The following is a 21,470-nucleotide window of genomic DNA, read 5'->3' as shown; positions in this document are numbered from 1 at the left end:
ATATATATATATATGTATATATATATATATATATATATATATATATATATATATATATATATATTAGGGGGGCATTATCAACAAGGTGACATGATGAATGACGTTTTTATATTACCAGCTTTTATAAAATGGCAATATTTTTAATTACCATATTGCATTTGACTCTGACTGCGACTTTTAAAATCCATTATCCTACTGATGTGCATTTCAGACATTTCGTTTATTTTAAAGAACAATACGGCAGTGACCTATTTTTGTAAGTGTCCTTAGGCAAACCTATGACCGAGTTACCCCAGCATATGTACATTGATCAGTGGATCCTCTGTGTTTCTATTTATAAATGTGAAGACTGTTAAAATACTGCAGATTGTTTTCCAATGTGGTTGTAACAATCCACATGCCACCAGAACTGACTTGGTGTTATAATGGCTCCACATCCTCAACAGAACTTGGTTTTTCCAGACTCTCAATACATGTCCTTTTGGTACATACGATAATGTAAAATTATGGTTTAGTTTTATGTTTATTTAAGTATTAACTATATTAAGGGCTTGTTATTTGTTTCTGGCCACGGTATATTCACTTTTGCTTGTTGAATATATAAAACATGTATTTTTATGTACTGCATCAATTGGAGTATCGTACGTTATAGACTATACATTATTATGCATAAATAAGATAAATTTTTATATTTTCTAGACTACACATAGTATATTACAATGTATACGCATGTTCATATTTACTAGGTATTTTATATGGTATGCACACATATATTTATATAAGCACATATCCTAACATTATGTCTATTACTATGATATATGTATAGGTATATGTATACATACATATGTATATGTATATCAACATACATGTATATGTGTCTGTATACGTGTACATATATGTATATGTACATATTTACACATATACATATATATGTCATATATGTCATATGTCACATATATTTTTGACATATTGACATTGTCACATATATTCTATTGCATATGTCTCATATATTAATATATGTCACATAAAATATATATGATGTCACATTATTGTATGCCACATATAATATTTTTTAAAAATAGCAACACATACATTAGAATTAAGTAAATAAGTAAGCAATATAATAAGACAAGGATCCAGATCGAACTATTCGGTATAGGAATATCTGAGATTATGTATTAATTGAATGTAAAATGAAAAACATATGTGATACAGGGTATTTTCTGTGTCTAATTCCTCACTTTTTTTTCCTCTTCTTTCTTTTCATTACAAGTTCAAAACTACCTGAATTTGTTTAAGCACATCATTTCTTTCTTCATATTATAGCCAATAGTTATTACATATATCATATATATAGTACGGGGACATTATCAATATGGTGACATACTCAATGCCGTTTTTATATTACTAGCTTTTTGATATCATGCTATTATTTTAATTACCATATTTTATTTCACTCTGACTGCGACTTTTATAATCCGTTATCCTATTGATGGTCATTTGAGTTGTATCGTGTTTATTTTAAAGAACAGTATGTCAGGCACCTTCTTTTGTAAACATCCCCAAGTAAACCTATGATCGAATTTCTCCATGATATGTACTGTGATGAGTGGATCCTCTGTGTTCTCATTTATAAATGTAAAGACTGAAAATAATGCAAATTGTTTTCCTAAGGATTGTACCAATCCACATTTCCACCAGCACTGACTAGGAGTTATAAAGACTCCACCCTTTCAACAGAACATGGTTATTTCAGATTCTCAATATCTGCCATTCTGGAACACACAAAAATTTAAAATTATGGTTTAGTTTCATGTTTATTTAATTATTAACTATCTTAAGGGTTTCTTGTATGTTTCTGGCCAAATCATATTCACTTTTACTTTATGAATATACAAAACATGTATTTTTATATGATGCATCTATTTGAGTATTGCAGATTAATATTATACATTATTATGCATAAATAACATATATTTTTATCTTTTCTATACCGCACATAGTATATTACAATGCATATGCATGTTCATATTTTCTATATATTTCATGTGGCATATATACATATAATTATATAAGGATGTATTTAAACATATTATGTCTATTAAAATTATATACGTATATTTATTTGTAGACATATATACAAATGTATATGTACATGGATATAAACATACATGTACATGTATGTGTGTATGTATATGCACACATATACATATAAGTGCAATTTTACACACGTGTATGTATGTGTACGCACGTGTACACATATATGTTATACATTATATGACATGTCACACATATTATTTTATGTCACATGTATCATTTTAAAAAATAGACACATGTAAATTAGAAATAGAAAATAAGCAAGCAGTATAATAAAACAAGAATCCCGATCCAACTATTCAGTATAGGAATATGTGAGATCATTTATTAATTAAGTATAAAATCAAAAAAAAATATCATATAGGATATTTTCTCTGTTTTATTCCTCATTTTTAATCCTCTGTTTTCCTTCAATAAAAGTTAAATTCTGCCTGAAGTTGTTTAGGCATATCAGTTCTTTCTTCATTTTGTAACTAATAGTTATTACATATATTACATATATATATATATATATGTATATATATATATATATATATATATATATATATTAGGGGGGCATTATCAACAAGGTGACATGATGAATGACGTTTTTATATTACCAGCTTTTATAAAATGGCAATATTTTTAATTACCATATTGCATTTGACTCTGACTGCGACTTTTAAAATCCATTATCCTACTGATGTGCATTTCAGACATTTCGTTTATTTTAAAGAACAATACGGCAGTGACCTATTTTTGTAAGTGTCCTTAGGCAAACCTATGACCGAGTTACCCCAGCATATGTACATTGATCAGTGGATCCTCTGTGTTTCTATTTATAAATGTGAAGACTGTTAAAATACTGCAGATTGTTTTCCAATGTGGTTGTAACAATCCACATGCCACCAGAACTGACTTGGTGTTATAATGGCTCCACATCCTCAACAGAACTTGGTTTTTCCAGACTCTCAATACATGTCCTTTTGGTACATACGATAATGTAAAATTATGGTTTAGTTTTATGTTTATTTAAGTGTTAACTATATTAAGGGCTTGTTATTTGTTTCTGGCCACGGTATATTCACTTTTGCTTGTTGAATATATAAAACATGTATTTTTATGTACTGCATCTATTGGAGTATCGTACGTTATAGACTATACATTATTATGCATAAATAAGATAAATTTTTATATTTTCTAGACTACACATAGTATATTACAATGTATACGCATGTTCATATTTACTAGGTATTTTATATGGTATGCACACATATATTTATATAAGCACATATCCTAACATTATGTCTATTACTATGATATATGTATAGGTATATGTATACATACATATGTATATGTATATCAATATACATGTATATGTATCTGTATACGTGTACATATATGTATATGTACATATTTACACATATACATATATATGTCATGTTATATGTCATGTGTCACATATATTATTGACATATTGACATTGTCACATATATTCTATTGCATATGTCTTATATATAAATATATGTCACATAAAATATATATGATGTCACATTATTGTATGCCACATATAATATTTTTTAAAAATAGCAACACATACATTAGAATTAAGTAAATAAGTAAGCAATATAATAAGACAAGGATCCAGATCGAACTATTCGGTATAGGAATATCTGAGATTATGTATTAATTGAATGTAAAATGAAAAACATATGTGATACAGGGTATTTTCTGTGTCTAATTCCTCACTTTTTTTTCCTCTTGTTTCTTTTCATTACAAGTTCAAAACTACCTGAATTTGTTTAAGCACATCATTTCTTTCTTCATAGTATAGCCAATAGTTATTACATATATCATATATATAGTACGGGGACATTATCAATATGGTGACATACTCAATGCCGTTTCTTTATTACTAGCTTTTTTATATCATGCTGTTATTTTAATTACCATATTTTATTTCACTCTGACTGCGACTTTTATAATCCGTTATCCTATTGATGGTCATTTGAGTTGTATCGTGTTTATTTTAAAGAACAGTATGTCAGGCACCTTCTTTTGTAAACATCCCCAAGTAAACCTATGATCGAATTTTTCCATGATATGTACTGTGATGAGTGGATCCTCTGTGTTCTCATTTATAAATGTAAAGACTGAAAATAATGCAAATTGTTTTCCTAAGTATTGTACCAATCCACATTTCCACCAGCACTGACTAGGAGTTATAAAGACTCCACCCTTTCAACAGAACATGGTTATTTCAGATTCTCAATATCTGCCATTCTGGAACACACAAAAATTTAAAATTATGGTTTAGTTTCATGTTTATTTAATTATTAACTATCTTAAGGGTTTCTTGTATGTTTCTGGCCAAATCATATTCACTTTTACTTTATGAATATACAAAACATGTATTTTTATATGATGCATCTATTTGAGTATTGCAGATTAATATTATACATTATTATGCATAAATAACATATATTTTTATCTTTTCTATACCGCACATAGTATATTACAATGCATATGCATGTTCATATTTTCTATATATTTCATGTGGCATATATACATATAATTATATAAGGATGTATTTAAACATATTATGTCTATTAAAATTATATACGTATATTTATTTGTAGACATATATACAAATGTATATGTACATGGATATAAACATACATGTACATGTATGTGTGTATGTATATGCACACATATACATATAAGTGCAATTTTACACACGTGTATGTATGTGTACGCACGTGTACACATATATGTTATACATTATATGACATGTCACACATATTATTTTATGTCACATGTATCATTTTAAAAAATAGACACATGTAAATTAGAAATAGAAAATAAGCAAGCAGTATAATAAAACAAGAATCCCGATCCAACTATTCAGTATAGGAATATGTGAGATCATTTATTAATTAAGTATAAAATCAAAAAAAAATATCATATAGGATATTTTCTCTGTTTTATTCCTCATTTTTAATCCTCTGTTTTCCTTCAATAAAAGTTAAATTCTGCCTGAAGTTGTTTAGGCATATCAGTTCTTTCTTCATTTTGTAACTAATAGTTATTACATATATTACATATATATATATATATATGTATATATATATATATATATATATATATATATATTAGGGGGGCATTATCAACAAGGTGACATGATGAATGACGTTTTTATATTACCAGCTTTTATAAAATGGCAATATTTTTAATTACCATATTGCATTTGACTCTGACTGCGACTTTTAAAATCCATTATCCTACTGATGTGCATTTCAGACATTTCGTTTATTTTAAAGAACAATACGGCAGTGACCTATTTTTGTAAGTGTCCTTAGGCAAACCTATGACCGAGTTACCCCAGCATATGTACATTGATCAGTGGATCCTCTGTGTTTCTATTTATAAATGTGAAGACTGTTAAAATACTGCAGATTGTTTTCCAATGTGGTTGTAACAATCCACATGCCACCAGAACTGACTTGGTGTTATAATGGCTCCACATCCTCAACAGAACTTGGTTTTTCCAGACTCTCAATACATGTCCTTTTGGTACATACGATAATGTAAAATTATGGTTTAGTTTTATGTTTATTTAAGTGTTAACTATATTAAGGGCTTGTTATTTGTTTCTGGCCACGGTATATTCACTTTTGCTTGTTGAATATATAAAACATGTATTTTTATGTACTGCATCTATTGGAGTATCGTACGTTATAGACTATACATTATTATGCATAAATAAGATAAATTTTTATATTTTCTAGACTACACATAGTATATTACAATGTATACGCATGTTCATATTTACTAGGTATTTTATATGGTATGCACACATATATTTATATAAGCACATATCCTAACATTATGTCTATTACTATGATATATGTATAGGTATATGTATACATACATATGTATATGTATATCAACATACATGTATATGTGTCTGTATACGTGTACATATATGTATATGTACATATTTACACATATACATATATATGTCATATATGTCATATGTCACATATATTTTTGACATATTGACATTGTCACATATATTCTATTGCATATGTCTCATATATTAATATATGTCACATAAAATATATATGATGTCACATTATTGTATGCCACATATAATATTTTTTAAAAATAGCAACACATACATTAGAATTAAGTAAATAAGTAAGCAATATAATAAGACAAGGATCCAGATCGAACTATTCGGTATAGGAATATCTGAGATTATGTATTAATTGAATGTAAAATGAAAAACATATGTGATACAGGGTATTTTCTGTGTCTAATTCCTCACTTTTTTTTCCTCTTCTTTCTTTTCATTACAAGTTCAAAACTACCTGAATTTGTTTAAGCACATCATTTCTTTCTTCATATTATAGCCAATAGTTATTACATATATCATATATATAGTACGGGGACATTATCAATATGGTGACATACTCAATGCCGTTTTTATATTACTAGCTTTTTGATATCATGCTATTATTTTAATTACCATATTTTATTTCACTCTGACTGCGACTTTTATAATCCGTTATCCTATTGATGGTCATTTGAGTTGTATCGTGTTTATTTTAAAGAACAGTATGTCAGGCACCTTCTTTTGTAAACATCCCCAAGTAAACCTATGATCGAATTTCTCCATGATATGTACTGTGATGAGTGGATCCTCTGTGTTCTCATTTATAAATGTAAAGACTGAAAATAATGCAAATTGTTTTCCTAAGGATTGTACCAATCCACATTTCCACCAGCACTGACTAGGAGTTATAAAGACTCCACCCTTTCAACAGAACATGGTTATTTCAGATTCTCAATATCTGCCATTCTGGAACACACAAAAATTTAAAATTATGGTTTAGTTTCATGTTTATTTAATTATTAACTATCTTAAGGGTTTCTTGTATGTTTCTGGCCAAATCATATTCACTTTTACTTTATGAATATACAAAACATGTATTTTTATATGATGCATCTATTTGAGTATTGCAGATTAATATTATACATTATTATGCATAAATAACATATATTTTTATCTTTTCTATACCGCACATAGTATATTACAATGCATATGCATGTTCATATTTTCTATATATTTCATGTGGCATATATACATATAATTATATAAGGATGTATTTAAACATATTATGTCTATTAAAATTATATACGTATATTTATTTGTAGACATATATACAAATGTATATGTACATGGATATAAACATACATGTACATGTATGTGTGTATGTATATGCACACATATACATATAAGTGCAATTTTACACACGTGTATGTATGTGTACGCACGTGTACACATATATGTTATACATTATATGACATGTCACACATATTATTTTATGTCACATGTATCATTTTAAAAAATAGACACATGTAAATTAGAAATAGAAAATAAGCAAGCAGTATAATAAAACAAGAATCCCGATCCAACTATTCAGTATAGGAATATGTGAGATCATTTATTAATTAAGTATAAAATCAAAAAAAAATATCATATAGGATATTTTCTCTGTTTTATTCCTCATTTTTAATCCTCTGTTTTCCTTCAATAAAAGTTAAATTCTGCCTGAAGTTGTTTAGGCATATCAGTTCTTTCTTCATTTTGTAACTAATAGTTATTACATATATTACATATATATATATATATGTATATATATATATATATATATATATATATATATATTAGGGGGGCATTATCAACAAGGTGACATGATGAATGACGTTTTTATATTACCAGCTTTTATAAAATGGCAATATTTTTAATTACCATATTGCATTTGACTCTGACTGCGACTTTTAAAATCCATTATCCTACTGATGTGCATTTCAGACATTTCGTTTATTTTAAAGAACAATACGGCAGTGACCTATTTTTGTAAGTGTCCTTAGGCAAACCTATGACCGAGTTACCCCAGCATATGTACATTGATCAGTGGATCCTCTGTGTTTCTATTTATAAATGTGAAGACTGTTAAAATACTGCAGATTGTTTTCCAATGTGGTTGTAACAATCCACATGCCACCAGAACTGACTTGGTGTTATAATGGCTCCACATCCTCAACAGAACTTGGTTTTTCCAGACTCTCAATACATGTCCTTTTGGTACATACGATAATGTAAAATTATGGTTTAGTTTTATGTTTATTTAAGTGTTAACTATATTAAGGGCTTGTTATTTGTTTCTGGCCACGGTATATTCACTTTTGCTTGTTGAATATATAAAACATGTATTTTTATGTACTGCATCTATTGGAGTATCGTACGTTATAGACTATACATTATTATGCATAAATAAGATAAATTTTTATATTTTCTAGACTACACATAGTATATTACAATGTATACGCATGTTCATATTTACTAGGTATTTTATATGGTATGCACACATATATTTATATAAGCACATATCCTAACATTATGTCTATTACTATGATATATGTATAGGTATATGTATACATACATATGTATATGTATATCAATATACATGTATATGTATCTGTATACGTGTACATATATGTATATGTACATATTTACACATATACATATATATGTCATGTTATATGTCATGTGTCACATATATTATTGACATATTGACATTGTCACATATATTCTATTGCATATGTCTTATATATAAATATATGTCACATAAAATATATATGATGTCACATTATTGTATGCCACATATAATATTTTTTAAAAATAGCAACACATACATTAGAATTAAGTAAATAAGTAAGCAATATAATAAGACAAGGATCCAGATCGAACTATTCGGTATAGGAATATCTGAGATTATGTATTAATTGAATGTAAAATGAAAAACATATGTGATACAGGGTATTTTCTGTGTCTAATTCCTCACTTTTTTTTCCTCTTGTTTCTTTTCATTACAAGTTCAAAACTACCTGAATTTGTTTAAGCACATCATTTCTTTCTTCATAGTATAGCCAATAGTTATTACATATATCATATATATAGTACGGGGACATTATCAATATGGTGACATACTCAATGCCGTTTCTTTATTACTAGCTTTTTTATATCATGCTGTTATTTTAATTACCATATTTTATTTCACTCTGACTGCGACTTTTATAATCCGTTATCCTATTGATGGTCATTTGAGTTGTATCGTGTTTATTTTAAAGAACAGTATGTCAGGCACCTTCTTTTGTAAACATCCCCAAGTAAACCTATGATCGAATTTTTCCATGATATGTACTGTGATGAGTGGATCCTCTGTGTTCTCATTTATAAATGTAAAGACTGAAAATAATGCAAATTGTTTTCCTAAGTATTGTACCAATCCACATTTCCACCAGCACTGACTAGGAGTTATAAAGACTCCACCCTTTCAACAGAACATGGTTATTTCAGATTCTCAATATCTGCCATTCTGGAACACACAAAAATTTAAAATTATGGTTTAGTTTCATGTTTATTTAATTATTAACTATCTTAAGGGTTTCTTGTATGTTTCTGGCCAAATCATATTCACTTTTACTTTATGAATATACAAAACATGTATTTTTATATGATGCATCTATTTGAGTATTGCAGATTAATATTATACATTATTATGCATAAATAACATATATTTTTATCTTTTCTATACCGCACATAGTATATTACAATGCATATGCATGTTCATATTTTCTATATATTTCATGTGGCATATATACATATAATTATATAAGGATGTATTTAAACATATTATGTCTATTAAAATTATATACGTATATTTATTTGTAGACATATATACAAATGTATATGTACATGGATATAAACATACATGTACATGTATGTGTGTATGTATATGCACACATATACATATAAGTGCAATTTTACACACGTGTATGTATGTGTACGCACGTGTACACATATATGTTATACATTATATGACATGTCACACATATTATTTTATGTCACATGTATCATTTTAAAAAATAGACACATGTAAATTAGAAATAGAAAATAAGCAAGCAGTATAATAAAACAAGAATCCCGATCCAACTATTCAGTATAGGAATATGTGAGATCATTTATTAATTAAGTATAAAATCAAAAAAAAATATCATATAGGATATTTTCTCTGTTTTATTCCTCATTTTTAATCCTCTGTTTTCCTTCAATAAAAGTTAAATTCTGCCTGAAGTTGTTTAGGCATATCAGTTCTTTCTTCATTTTGTAACTAATAGTTATTACATATATTACATATATATATATATATATGTATATATATATATATATATATATATATATATATATTAGGGGGGCATTATCAACAAGGTGACATGATGAATGACGTTTTTATATTACCAGCTTTTATAAAATGGCAATATTTTTAATTACCATATTGCATTTGACTCTGACTGCGACTTTTAAAATCCATTATCCTACTGATGTGCATTTCAGACATTTCGTTTATTTTAAAGAACAATACGGCAGTGACCTATTTTTGTAAGTGTCCTTAGGCAAACCTATGACCGAGTTACCCCAGCATATGTACATTGATCAGTGGATCCTCTGTGTTTCTATTTATAAATGTGAAGACTGTTAAAATACTGCAGATTGTTTTCCAATGTGGTTGTAACAATCCACATGCCACCAGAACTGACTTGGTGTTATAATGGCTCCACATCCTCAACAGAACTTGGTTTTTCCAGACTCTCAATACATGTCCTTTTGGTACATACGATAATGTAAAATTATGGTTTAGTTTTATGTTTATTTAAGTGTTAACTATATTAAGGGCTTGTTATTTGTTTCTGGCCACGGTATATTCACTTTTGCTTGTTGAATATATAAAACATGTATTTTTATGTACTGCATCTATTGGAGTATCGTACGTTATAGACTATACATTATTATGCATAAATAAGATAAATTTTTATATTTTCTAGACTACACATAGTATATTACAATGTATACGCATGTTCATATTTACTAGGTATTTTATATGGTATGCACACATATATTTATATAAGCACATATCCTAACATTATGTCTATTACTATGATATATGTATAGGTATATGTATACATACATATGTATATGTATATCAATATACATGTATATGTATCTGTATACGTGTACATATATGTATATGTACATATTTACACATATACATATATATGTCATGTTATATGTCATGTGTCACATATATTATTGACATATTGACATTGTCACATATATTCTATTGCATATGTCTTATATATAAATATATGTCACATAAAATATATATGATGTCACATTATTGTATGCCACATATAATATTTTTTAAAAATAGCAACACATACATTAGAATTAAGTAAATAAGTAAGCAATATAATAAGACAAGGATCCAGATCGAACTATTCGGTATAGGAATATCTGAGATTATGTATTAATTGAATGTAAAATGAAAAACATATGTGATACAGGGTATTTTCTGTGTCTAATTCCTCACTTTTTTTTCCTCTTGTTTCTTTTCATTACAAGTTCAAAACTACCTGAATTTGTTTAAGCACATCATTTCTTTCTTCATAGTATAGCCAATAGTTATTACATATATCATATATATAGTACGGGGACATTATCAATATGGTGACATACTCAATGCCGTTTCTTTATTACTAGCTTTTTTATATCATGCTGTTATTTTAATTACCATATTTTATTTCACTCTGACTGCGACTTTTATAATCCGTTATCCTATTGATGGTCATTTGAGTTGTATCGTGTTTATTTTAAAGAACAGTATGTCAGGCACCTTCTTTTGTAAACATCCCCAAGTAAACCTATGATCGAATTTTTCCATGATATGTACTGTGATGAGTGGATCCTCTGTGTTCTCATTTATAAATGTAAAGACTGAAAATAATGCAAATTGTTTTCCTAAGTATTGTACCAATCCACATTTCCACCAGCACTGACTAGGAGTTATAAAGACTCCACCCTTTCAACAGAACATGGTTATTTCAGATTCTCAATATCTGCCATCTGGAACACACAAAAATTTAAAATTATGGTTTAGTTTCATGTTTATTTAATTATTAACAATCTTAAGGGTTTCTTGTATGTTTCTGGCCAAATCATATTCACTTTTACTTTATGAATATACAAAACATGTATTTTTATATGATGCATCTATTTGAGTATTGCAGATTAATATTATACATTATTATGCATAAATAACATATATTTTTATCTTTTCTATACCGCACATAGTATATTACAATGCATATGCATGTTCATATTTTCTATATATTTCATGTGGCATATATACATATAATTATATAAGGATGTATTTAAACATATTATGTCTATTAAAATTATATACGTATATTTATTTGTAGACATATATACAAATGTATATGTACATGGATATAAACATACATGTACATGTATGTGTGTATGTATATGCACACATATACATATAAGTGCAATTTTACACACGTGTATGTATGTGTACGCACGTGTACACATATATGTTATACATTATATGACATGTCACACATATTATTTTATGTCACATGTATCATTTTAAAAAATAGACACATGTAAATTAGAAATAGAAAATAAGCAAGCAGTATAATAAAACAAGAATCCCGATCCAACTATTCAGTATAGGAATATCTGAGATCATTTATTAATTAAGTATAAAATCAAAAAAAAATATCATATAGGACATTTTCTCTGTTTTATTCCTCATTTTTAATCCTCTGTTTTCCTTCAATAAAAGTTAAATTCTGCCTGAAGTTGTTTAGGCATATCAGTTCTTTCTTCATTTTGTAACTAATAGTTATTACATATATATATATATATATATATATATATATATATATATATATATATATATATATAAGGGGGGCATTATCAACAAGGTGACATGATGAATGACGTTTTTATATTACCAGCTTTTATAAAATGGCATTATTTTTAATTACCATATTGGATTTCACTCTGACTGCGACTTTTAAAATCCATTATCCTACTGATGTGCATTTCAGACATTTCGTTTATTTTAAAGAACAATACGGCAGTGACCTATTTTTGCAAGTGTCCTTAGGCAAACCTATGACCGAGTTACCCCAGCATATGTACATTGATCAGTGGATCCTCTGTGTTCTTATTTATAAATGTAAAGACTGTTAAAATACTGCAGATTGTTTTCCAATGTGGTTGTAACAATATACATGCCACCAGAACTGACTTGGTGTTATAATGGCTCCACATCCTCAACAGAACTTGGTTTTTCCAGACTCTCAGTACATGTCCTTTTGGTACATACGATAATGTAAAATTATGGTTTAGTTTTATGTTTATTTAAGTATTAACTATATTAAGGGCTTGTTATTTGTTTCTGGCCACGGTATATTCACTTTTGCTTGTTGAATATATAAAACATGTATTTTTATGTACTACATCTATTGGAGTATCGTACGTTATGGACTATACATTATTATGCATAAATAAGATAAATTTTTATATTTTCTAGACTACACATAGTATATTACAATGTATACGCATGTTCATATTTACTAGGTATTTTATATGGTATGCACACATATATTTATATAAGCACATATCCTAACATTATGTCTATTACTATGATATATGTATAGGTATATGTATACATACATATGTATATGTATATCAATATACATGTATATGTATCTGTATACGTGTACATATATGTATATGTATATATTTACACATATACATATATATGTCATGTTATATGTCATGTGTCACATATATTGACATATTGACATTGTCACATACATTCTATTGCATATGTCTCATATATTAATATATGTCACATAAAATATATATGATGTCACATTATTGTATGCCACATATAATATATTTTAAAAATAGCAACACATACATTAGAATTAAGTAAATAAGTAAGCAATATAATAAGACAAGGATCCAGATCGAACTATTTTGTATAGGAATATCTGAGATTATGTATTAATTGAATGTAAAATGAAAAACATAATGTGATACAGGGTATTTTCTGTGTCTAATTCCTCACTTTTTTTTCCTCTTGTTTCTTTTCATTACAAGTTCAAAACTACCTGAATTTGTTTAAGCACATCATTTCTTTCTTCATAGTATAGCCAATAGTTATTACATATATCATATATATAGTACGGGGACATTATCAATATGGTGACATACTCAATGCCGTTTTTATATTACTAGCTTTTTGGTATCATGCTATTATTTAAATTACCATATTTTATTTCACTCTGACTGCGACTTTTATAATCCGTTATCCTATTGATGGTCATTTGAGTTGTATCGTGTTTATTTTAAAGAACAGTATGTCAGGCACCTTCTTTTGTAAACATCCCCAAGTAAACCTATGATCGAATTTCTCCATGATATGTACTGTGATGAGTGGATCCTCTGTGTTCTCATTTATAAATGTAAAGACTGAAAATAATGCAAATTGTTTTCCTAAGGATTGTACCAATCCACATTTCCACCAGCACTGACTAGGAGTTATAAAGACTCCACCCTTTCAACAGAACATGGTTATTTCAGATTCTCAATATCTGCCATTCTGGAACACACAAAAATTTAAAATTATGGTTTAGTTTCATGTTTATTTAATTATTAACAATCTTAAGGGTTTCTTGTATGTTTCTGGCCAAATCATATTCACTTTTACTTTATGAATATACAAAACATGTATTTTTATATGATGCATCTATTTGAGTATTGCAGATTAATATTATACATTATTATGCATAAATAACATATATTTTTATCTTTTCTATACCGCACATAGTATATTACAATGCATATGCATGTTCATATTTTCTATATATTTCATGTGGCATATATACATATAATTATATAAGGATGTATTTAAACATATTATGTCTATTAAAATTATATACGTATATTTATTTGTAGACATATATACAAATGTATATGTACATGGATATAAACATACATGTACATGTATGTGTATGTATATGCACACATATACATATAAGTGCAATTATACACACGTGTATGTATGTGTATGCACGTGTACACATATATGTTATACATTATATGACATGTCACATATATTATTTATGTCACATGTATCATTTTAAAAAATAGACACATGTAAATTAGAAATAGAAAATAAGCAATCAGTATAATAAAACAAGAATCCCGATCCAACTATTCAGTATAGGAATATCTGAGATCATTTATTAATTAAGTACAAAATCAAAAAAAATATCATATAGGATATTTTCTCTGTTTTATTCCTCATTTTTAATCCTCTGTTTTCCTTCAATAAAAGTTAAATTCTGCCTGAAGTTGTTTAGGCATATCAGTTCTTTCTTCATTTTGTAACTAATAGTTATTACATATATTATATATATATATATATTACGGGGACATTATCAATAAGGTGACATGCTGAATGACGTTTTTATATTACCAGCTTTTATAAAATGGCATTATTTTTAATTACCATATTGGATTTCACTCTGACTGCGACTTTTAAAATCCATTATCCTACTGATGTGCATTTCAGACATTTCGTTTATTTTAAAGAACAATACGGCAGTGACCTATTTTTGTAAGTGTCCTTAGGCAAACCTATGACCGAGTTACCCCAGCATATGTACATTGATCAGTGGATCCTCTGTGTTCTTATTTATAAATGTAAAGACTGTTAAAATACTGCAGATTGTTTTCCAATGTGGTTGTAACAATCCACATGCCACCAGAACTGACTTGGTGTTATAATGGCTCCACATCCTCAACAGAACTTGGTTTTTCTAGACTCTCAATACATGTCCTTTTGGTACATACAATAATGTAAAATTATGGTTTAGTTTTATGTTTATTTAAGTATTAACTATATTAAGGGCTTGTTATTTGTTTCTGGCCACGGTATATTCACTTTTGCTTGTTGAATATATAAAACATGTATTTTTATGTACTGCATCTATTGGAGTATCGTGCGTTATAGACTATACATTATTATGCATAAATAAGATAAATTTTTATATTTTCTAGACTACACATAGTATATTACAATGTATACGCATGTTCATATTTACTAGGTATTTTATATGGTATGCACACATATATTTATATAAGCACATATCCTAACATTATGTCTATTACTATGATATATATATTGGTATATGTATACATACATATGTATATGTATATCAATATACATGTATATGTATCTGTATACGTGTACATATATGTATATGTGTACATATTTACACATATACATATATATGTCATATTATATGTCATACTCAATGCCGTTTTTATATTACTAGCTTTTTATATCATGATATTATTTTTAATTACCGTATTTTATTTCAATCTCAGTGCGACTTTTAAAATTCGTTATCCTATTGATGATCATTTGAGTTGTATCGTGTTTATTTTAAAGAACAGTATGGCAGTGATTTTATTATAAATATCCCCAGGTAAACCTATGATCAAGTTTCTCCAGGATATGTACACTATTGAGTGGATCCTCTGTGTTATTTTTTTAAATGTAAAGACTTTCAAAATAATGCAAAATGTTTGCAAAAGTGTTGTACCAATCCACATTGCCACCAGCACTGACTAGGAGTTATAAAGGCTCCACATCTTCAACAAAACTTGCTTCTTCCAAACTCTCAATACCTGCCATTCTGGAACACACAAAAATTTAAAATTATGGTTTAGTTGTATGTTTATTTAGTTATTAACATTCTTCAGGGCTTCTAATATGTTTCTGCCCTAATTATATTCACTTTTCCTTTATGAATATATACAACACGTATTTTTATATACTGCATCTATTTGAGTATTGCAGATTAATATTATACATTATTATGCATAAATATCATATATGTTTATATTTTCTATACTACACATAGTGTGTTTTAATGTATATGCATGTTCATATTTTCTATATATTTTATGTGGTATGTATGCATATAGTTATATAAGGACGCATCCTAACATATTATGTCTATTAAAATGATATCTATATATGTAGACATATATACATGTGTATATGTACATAGATATAAACATACATTTACATGTATGTGTATATGCACACGTGTGTATATGTGCACATGTGCAGTTATACATATATATGCATGTGTGTACACATATATGTCTTATATTACATGACATATGTCACATATATTATTTTATGTCACATTATTTTTTAATAATAGACACATATAAATTAGAAATAACTAAATAAGCAAGCAACATAATAAGACAAGGATCCTGATCCAACTATTCAGTATGGGAATATCTGAGATTATGTATTAATTAAATACAAAATTGAAAAATATGTCATATAGGATATATTCTGCGTTTTATTCCTCGTTTATCATCCCACTGTTTTTCTTCATTAAAAGTTAAGTACTACATGAATTTGTTTAAGCATATCACTGCTTTTTTCATATTATACCCAATAGTTATTACATATATTATATATATAGTACGGGGACATTATCAATAAGGTGACATACTCAATGCCGTTTTTATATTACTAGCTTTTATAAAATGGCATTATTTTTCATTACCATATTTGATTTCACTCTGACTAAGACTTTTAAAATCCATTATGCTATTGATGAGCATTTCAGTTGTTTCGTGTTTATTACACAGAACAATATGGCAGTGACCTTTTTTTGTAAGTATCCCCAGGTAAACCTATGATCCAGTTACCCCAGGTTATGTACAGTGATGAGTGGGTGCTCTGTGTTCTTATTTATAAATGTAAAGACTGTTAAAATACTGCAGAGTGTTTTCCAATGTGGTTGTACCAATCCACATTTCCACCAGGACTGACTCGGTGTTATAATTGTTCCACATCCTCAACAGAACTTCGTTTTTCCAGACTCTCAATACATGTCCTTCTGGTACATACGATAATTTAAAATTTTGGTTTATTTTTATATTTATTTAATTCTTTACTATATTAAGGGTTTGTGATTTGTTTCTGGCCAAGGTATACTCACTTTTGCTTTTTGAATATATGAAAGATGCATTTTTGTATACTGCATCTATTGGAGTATTGTATGTTATGTATGATACATTATTATGCATAAATAACATAAATTTTTGTATTTTCTCTACTACACATAGTATATTACAATGTATATGGATGTTTATATTTACTATGTATTTTATATGGTATGTAGACATATATTTATAAGCACATATTTTAACATTATGTATAGTACTCTTATATATGTATATGTATACATACATATGTAAATGTTATCAATACACATATAAATGAATATATATGTATACATATACATATATGTATATGTATATGTGTACATATATACATATGTACATATATATGTTATATATTATATGTCATGTGTCACATATATTATTGCCATATTGACATTGTCACATATGTATTATACATTTGTATGCATAAATAACATAAATGTTCATATTTTCTCTACTACACGTAGTACATTACAATGTATGTCCAAGTTTATATTTACTATATATTTTAGATGGTATGTATACATATATTTATATAAGCACATATCCTAACATTTTTTGTCTATTACTATTATATGTCTATATGTATATGTATATATACACATGCATATGTATATCAATATACATATGCATGTGTATGTATACATATACACATATAATATACATATATGTATATGTATACGTATACATATATGTATACGTATACATATATGTGTCATATATTATATTTCATGTGTCACATATATTATTGACATATTGACATTGTCACATATGTTATATGACATATTTCACATATATTATTGTATGGTATATATTTTATTTTTTAAAACACCAACATATGCATTTGAAATAAGTAAATAAATAAGCAATATAATAAGACAAGTATCCCGGTCGAACTATTCGGTATAGGACTATCTGAGATTATTTATTAATTAAATGTAAAATGAAAAAAATATATGATATAGGATATTTTCTGTGTTTTATTTCTCATTTTTAATCCTCTTGTTTCCTTTCATTACAAGTTCAAAACTACCTGAATTTGTTTAAGCATATCATTGCTTTATTCATAATAACCAATAGTTATTACATATATCATATATATAGTACGGGGACATTATCAATATGGTGACATACTCAATGCCGTTTTTATATTACTAGCTTTTTATATAATGACATCATTTTTAATTACCATATTTTATTTCACTCTCACTGCGACTTTTAAAATTTGTTATCCTATTGATGATCATTTGTGTTGTATCGTGTTTATTTTAAGAACAATATGGCAGTGACCTTTTTTTGTAAGTGTCCCCAGGTAAACCTATGATCGAGTTTCCCCAGGATATGTACAGTGATGCGTGGGTCCTCTGTGTTCTTATTTATAATGTAAAGACTTTTAAAATAATGCAAATTTTTTTCCAAAGTGGTTGTTCCACTCCACATTTCCACCAGCACTGACTAGAAGTTATAAAGGCTCCACATCTTCAACAGAACTTGATTTTTCCAGACTCTCAATACCTGCCATTATGGTACATAGAAAAATTTTAAATTATGCTTTAGTTCTATGTTTATTTAATTATTAACAATATTAAGGGCTTCTTATATGTTTCTGTCCAAAGTGTATTCACTTTTGTTTTTTGAATGTATAAAACATCTATTTTTATATACTGCATCTCTGCGAATATTGTATATTATGTATTGTACATTATTTTGCATACATAACATATATTTTTATATTTTATATAGTACACATAGTATATTACAATGTATATGCATGTTTATATTTACTATATATTTCATACGGTAAGTGTACATATATTTATATAGGCACATATCCTAACATACTATGTCTACTAAAATTACATTTGTATAGATATACGTATACATGTATTTGTATATGTATATACATATAAATACACATGTATATGTATATGTACACATATATACATATGTATATGTACACACAAATATATGTGTATATGTGTATATGTACATCTATACATAAATGTACATCTATGTACATGTATATGTCACATATATTAATTGATATATGTCACATCTCTTATTATATGTCACATATATTATTTTCAAAAATAGCAACATATACATTAGAAATAAGTAAATAAGTAAGCAATATAATAAGGCAAGGATCCTGATTCTACTATTCAGTATAGGAATATCTGACATCTATTTATTATTACATTTAGAAAATATATCACATAGGAGATTTTCTGTTTGTTATTCCTCATTTTTAATCCTCTTGTTTCCCTTCATTTAAAGTTAAATACTAACTGAATTTGTTTAAGCATATTATTGCTTTTTTCATATTATAACCAATAGTTGTTACATATATTATATGTATAGTCAGGGGTCATAATCAATATGGTGATATACTCAATGCAGTTTTATATTACTAGCTTTTTATAAAATGGCATTATTTTTAATTACCATATTTTATTTCTCTGTGACTGCGACTTTTAAAATCCATTCTTCTATTGATGATCATTTGAGTTGTTTCGTGTTTATTTTAAAGAACAATATCGCATGTCCTTGTTTTGTAAATGTCCCCAGGTAAACCTATGATAGAGTTTCCCCAGGATATGTACATTGATGACTGGATGCTCTGTGTTCTTATTTATAATGTAAAGACTGTTAAAATAATTCAAATTGTTTTCCAAAGCGGTTGTACCAATCCACATTTCCAGCCGCACTGACTAGGAGTTATAATGGCAAGTAAAGGAAGGTATTTTAACAAGTTACATCAACTAAAGTATATCAGTAAAAAGATATAAATTTTTTATAATATTAAAAATATAAATTTTGGAGTTAAACAATACAATATCTGAAATTTGAAAAATTCACTGAAGGACCTCAACAGGAGAGCTGAACTTTTAGAAGAAAGAATATTGCAATCCTGGAGACTGTTTAATATAGATTATGCAAGTCAAAGAGCAGGAAAAAAATGGAGAAAACTGAAGAGCTTTAGAACAATGTAAAACACTATTAAGCCCACCAATGTATGCATAATGAGAGCACCAATATGAGAGAAGAGAAACAACACACATATTCAAAGAAATGATATCTGAAAACCTCTCTAATTCATGGAAAAAACAGTAAATTACATATCCAGAAAGCTCAACGAACTTCAAATAGAATACACACAAAGAAATTCACAAACAGGCACATCATAGTAAAAAGGCTAAAAATCAAATGAAAGGAATATCTGACAAGCCGTGAAAAAAACTGGCTCATCACTTACAGGGGCAGCACAGTAAAATTAACAGCAGAATCCTCAGTGTGACCATTGGCAGGCAGGAAACAGTGAGATAACAAATTTAAGTGGTCAAAG

The sequence above is a fragment of the Rhinolophus hipposideros genome, assembly GCF_964194185.1.
Source record: "Rhinolophus hipposideros genome assembly, contig: HAP1_SCAFFOLD_55, whole genome shotgun sequence".
Taxonomy (NCBI): domain Eukaryota; kingdom Metazoa; phylum Chordata; class Mammalia; order Chiroptera; family Rhinolophidae; genus Rhinolophus; species Rhinolophus hipposideros.
This window is presented reverse-complemented; position numbering follows the sequence as displayed.